This window comes from Ranitomeya imitator, chromosome 4 (genome assembly GCF_032444005.1).
Source record: "Ranitomeya imitator isolate aRanImi1 chromosome 4, aRanImi1.pri, whole genome shotgun sequence".
NCBI lineage: Eukaryota > Metazoa > Chordata > Amphibia > Anura > Dendrobatidae > Ranitomeya > Ranitomeya imitator.
Window position 1 is genome coordinate 611,330,712 of NC_091285.1, and position 6,016 is coordinate 611,336,727.

Genomic DNA, 6,016 nt, shown 5'->3' on the forward strand with positions numbered 1-6,016 from the left:
GATTCTAACGCATCAGGTATTCTAGAATATGCATGTCCACGTAGTATATTGCCCAGCCACGTAGTATATTGCCCAGCCACGTAGTATATTGCCCAGCCACGTAGTATATTGCCCAGCCACGTAGCATATTGCCCAGCCACGTAGTATATTGCTCAGCCACGTAGTATATTGCCCAGCCACGTAGCATATTGCCCAGCCACGTAGTATATTGCCCAGCCACGTAGTATATTGCTCAGCCACGTAGTATATTGCCCAGCCACGTAGCATATTGCCCAGTCACGTAGCATATTGCCCAGTCACGTAGCATATTGCCCAGCCACGTAGTATATTGCCCAGCCACGTAGTATATTGCCCAGCCACGTACTATATTGCCCAGTCACGTAGTATATTGCCCAGCCACGTAGTATATTGCCCAGCCACGTAGTATATTGCCCAGCCACGTACTATATTGCCCAGTCACGTAGTATATTGCACAGCCCACGTAGTATATTGCCCAGCCACGTACTATATTGCCCAGTCACGTAGTATATTGCACAGCCCACGTAGTATATTGCCCAGTCACATAGTATATTGCACAGCCCACGTAGTATATTGCCCAGTCACGTAGTATATTGCCCAGCCACATAGTATATTGCCCAGTCACGTAGTATATTGCACAGCCCACGTAGTATATTGCCCAGTCACATAGTATATTGCACAGCCCACGTAATATATTGCCCAGCCACGTACTATATTGCCCAGTCACGTAGTATATTGCCCAGCCACGTAGTATATTGCCCAGTCACGTAGTATATTGCACAGCCCACGTAATATATTGCCCAGCCACGTACTATATTGCCAAGTCACGTAGTATATTGCCAAGTCACGTAGTATATTGCACAGCCCACGTAGTATATTGCACAGTCACGTAGTATATTGCCCAGCCACATAGTATATTGCCCAGTCACGTAGTATATTGCACAGCCCACGTAGTATATTGCCCAGTCACATAGTATATTGCACAGCCCACGTAATATATTGCCCAGCCACGTACTATATTGCCCAGTCACGTAGTATATTGCCCAGCCACGTAGTATATTGCCCAGTCACGTAGTATATTGCACAGCCCACGTAATATATTGCCCAGCCACGTACTATATTGCCAAGTCACGTAGTATATTGCCAAGTCACGTAGTATATTGCACAGCCCACGTAGTATATTGCACAGTCACGTAGTATATTGCCCAGCCACATAGTATATTGCCCAGTCACGTAGTATATTGCACAGCCCACGTAGTATATTGCCCAGTCACATAGTATATTGCACAGCCCACGTAATATATTGCCCAGCCACGTACTATATTGCCCAGTCACGTAGTATATTGCCCAGCCACGTAGTATATTGCCCAGCCACGTAGTATATTGCCCAGCCACGTAGTATATTGCCCAGCCACGTAGTATATTGCTCAGCCACGTAGTATATTGCCCAGCCACGTAGCATATTGCCCAGTCACGTAGCATATTGCCCAGTCACGTAGCATATTGCCCAGCCACGTAGTATATTGCCCAGCCACGTAGTATATTGCCCAGCCACGTACTATATTGCCCAGTCACGTAGTATATTGCCCAGCCACGTAGTATATTGCCCAGCCACGTAGTATATTGCCCAGCCACGTACTATATTGCCCAGTCACGTAGTATATTGCACAGCCCACGTAGTATATTGCCCAGCCACGTACTATATTGCCCAGTCACGTAGTATATTGCACAGCCCACGTAGTATATTGCCCAGTCACATAGTATATTGCACAGCCCACGTAGTATATTGCCCAGTCACGTAGTATATTGCCCAGCCACATAGTATATTGCCCAGTCACGTAGTATATTGCACAGCCCACGTAGTATATTGCCCAGTCACATAGTATATTGCACAGCCCACGTAATATATTGCCCAGCCACGTACTATATTGCCCAGTCACGTAGTATATTGCCCAGCCACGTAGTATATTGCCCAGTCACGTAGTATATTGCACAGCCCACGTAATATATTGCCCAGCCACGTACTATATTGCCAAGTCACGTAGTATATTGCCAAGTCACGTAGTATATTGCACAGCCCACGTAGTATATTGCACAGTCACGTAGTATATTGCCCAGCCACATAGTATATTGCCCAGTCACGTAGTATATTGCACAGCCCACGTAGTATATTGCCCAGTCACATAGTATATTGCACAGCCCACGTAATATATTGCCCAGCCACGTACTATATTGCCCAGTCACGTAGTATATTGCCCAGCCACGTAGTATATTGCCCAGTCACGTAGTATATTGCACAGCCCACGTAATATATTGCCCAGCCACGTACTATATTGCCAAGTCACGTAGTATATTGCCAAGTCACGTAGTATATTGCACAGCCCACGTAGTATATTGCACAGTCACGTAGTATATTGCACAGTCACGTAGTATATTGCCCAGCCACGTAGTATATTGCCCAGTCACGTAGTATATTGCCCAGTCACGTAGTATATTGCAAATCCCACGTAGTATATTGCCCAGTCACGTAGTATATTGCCTAGTCACGTAGTATATTGCACAGCCCACGTAGTATATTGCCCAGTTACGTAGTATATTGCCCAGCCACGTAGTATATTGCAAATCCCACGTAGTATATTGCCCAGTCACGTAGTATATTGCCCAGTCACGTAGTATATTGCACAGCCCACGTAGTATATTGCCCAGTTACGTAGTATATTGCCCAGTCACGTAGTATATTGCACAGCCCACGTAGTATATTGCCCAGTCACGTAGTATATTGCCCAGTCACGTAGTATATTGCAAATCCCACGTAGTATATTGCCCAGTCACGTAGTATATTGCCCAGTCACGTAGTATATTGCACAGCCCACGTAGTATATTGCCCAGTTACGTAGTATATTGCCCAGTCACGTAGTATATTGCACAGCCCACGTAGTATATTGCCCAGTCACAGTTTTTTTCAAACTGAGTGTTTTTGGTTTTACCATTCTCTTTTGTGTCTTCAGGTTTCTTGGTGGTGTGTGAACATGTTCTTACAGACTTGTTCACTGTGCAAGTAGCCCATGTGTTCCTGTTTCCATGATTGTTCTCTTGTGTCTACAAGACTGGGGAGTTCCACCACTCCTCTTGGGCTAGCTGCACAAAAGCTGTTCTGCCCTGTATGCACACATGGATTTTTCCTCTCTGAACCCTGTTCACACAGGTAATATACAGATGATCAGGTTTTTAAATACATCAGATAGGGATTGCATACATTAGTTAGGACTGCTCTGATATGGGTATACCGTGAAGATTGGTAGAGCAGCTTAGTATACATTTTTTGCAAAAAACGTATCAACCAAATACCCTGTTATTTACATCTTTTACTAGCACTTGCGGATTACTGCAAACATTTTTTCAAACTGAGTGTTTTTGGTTTTACCATTCTCTTTTTTGTGTTTCCAGTCACGTAGTATATTGCACAGCCCACGTAGTATATTGCCCAGTCACGTAGTATATTGCCCAGTCACGTAGTATATTGCACAGCCCACGTAGTATATTGCCCAGTCACGTAGTATATTGCACAGCCCACGTAGTATATTGCCCAGTCACATAGTATATTGCACAGCCCACGTAGTATATTGCCCAGTCACATAGTATATTGCCCAGCCACGGAGTATATTGCCCAGTCACGTAGTATATTGCCCAGTCACGTAGTATATTGCACAGTCACGTAGTATATTGCCCAGCCACGTAGTATATTGCCCAGTCACGTAGTATATTGCACAGCCCACGTAGTATATTGCCCAGTCACGTAGTATATTGCACAGCCCACGTAGTATATTGCCCAGTCACATAGTATATTGCACAGCCCACGTAGTATATTGCCCAGTCACATAGTATATTGCCCAGCCACGGAGTATATTGCCCAGTCACGTAGTATATTGCCCAGTCACGTAGTATATTGCACAGTCACGTAGTATATTGCACAGCTCCCGTAGTATATTGCCCAGCCACGTAGTATATTGCCCAGTCACGTAGTATATTGCCCAGCAACGTAGTATATTGCCCAGTCACGTAGCATATTGCACAGCCCACGTAATATATTGCCCAGCCACGTAGTATATTGCCCAGCCACGTAGTATATTGCCCAGCAACGTAGTATATTGCCCAGCAACGTAGTAGATTGCCCATCCACGTAGTATATTGCCCAGTCACTTAGTATATTGCCCAGCCATGTAGTATATTGCACAGCGACGGAGTATACAGCACAGAGCCACGTAATATAGAGACTTAAAAAAAATAAACATATACTCACCTTCTGAAGGCCCGTTGCCGTTGAAGTCCTGCTATACTCACCATCCCGGGACCGCTCCATTGCAAGCGGCAGCTTCCGGTCCCAAGACCGTGATGTCACGGCAGGTCCTTGTCGCACAGCAGCCCTGGGACCGGAAGCTGCCGCTTGCAATGGAGCGGTCCCGGGAGCGTGGTGAGGAGCGGCAAAGGCGGCGGATGATGAGTATAGCAGGGTTTTTTATTTATTTTTTTTATTATTTTTAACAAGACATATTTTTACTATTGATGCTGCATAGGCAGCATCAATAGTAAATAGCTGGGGACACACAGGGTTAATAGCAGCGGTAACGGAGTGCATTACACCGCAGGCCGTTACCGCTGCCATTAACCCTGTGTGAGCAGTGAGTGGAGGGGATTACGGAGCGGGCGCCGGGCAGTGAGTGCAGGGGAGTAGGGGAGGGACTAATCGGACTGTGCCCGTTGCTGATTGGTCGCGGCAGCCATGACAGGCAGCTGCCGAGACCAATCAGCAAATGAATAACCGTGACAGAAGGACAGACAGACGGAAGTGACCCTTAGACAATTATATAGTAGATACATATATACAGGTCCTTCTCAAAAAATTAGCATATAGTGTTAAATTTCATTATTTACCATAATGTAATGATTACAATTAAACTTTCATATATTATAGATTCATTATCCACCAACTGAAATTTGTCAGGTCTTTTATTGTTTTAATACTGATGATTTTGGCATACAACTCCTGATAACCCAAAAAACCTGTCTCAATAAATTAGCATATTTCACCCATCCAATCAAATAAAAGTGTTTTTTAATAACAAACAAAAAAACCAACAAATAATAATGTTCAGTTATGCACTCAATACTTGGTCGGGAATCCTTTGGCAGAAATGACTGCTTCAATGCGGCGTGGCATGGAGGCAATCAGCCTGTGACACTGCTGAGATGTTATGGAGGCCCAGGATGCTTCAATAGCGGCCTTAAGCTCATCCAGAGTGTTGGGTCTTGCGTCTCTCAACTTTCTCTTCACAATATCCCACAGATTCTCTATAGGGTTCAGGTCAGGAGAGTTGGCAGGCCAATTGAGCACAGTAATACCATGGTCAGTAAACCATTTACCAGTGGTTTTGGCACTGTGAGCAGGTGCCAGGTCGTGTTGAAAAATGAAATCTTCATCTCCATAAAGCATTTCAGCCGATGGAAGCATGAAGTACTCCAAAATCTCCTGATAGCTAGCTGCATTGACCCTGCCCTTGATGAAACACAGTGGACCAACACCAGCAGCTGACATGGCACCCCACACCATCACTGACTGTGGGTACTTGACACTGGACTTCAGGGGCATTTTGGCATTTCCTTCTCCCCAGTCTTCCTCCAGACTCTGGCACCTTGATTTCCGAATGACATGCAAAATTTGCTTTCATCAGAAAAAAGTACTTGGGACCACTTAGCAACAGTCCAGTGCTGCTTCTCTGTAGCCCAGGTCAGGCGCCTCTGCCGCTATTTATGGTTCAAAAGTGGCTTTACCTGGGGAATGCGGCACCTGTAGCCCATTTCCTGCACACGCCTGTGCACGGTGGCTCTGGATGTTTCCACACCAGACTCAGTCCACTGCTTCCTCAGGTTCCCCAAGGTCTGGAATCGGTCCTTCTCCACAATCTTCCTCAGGGTCCGGTCTCCTCTTCTCGTTGTACAG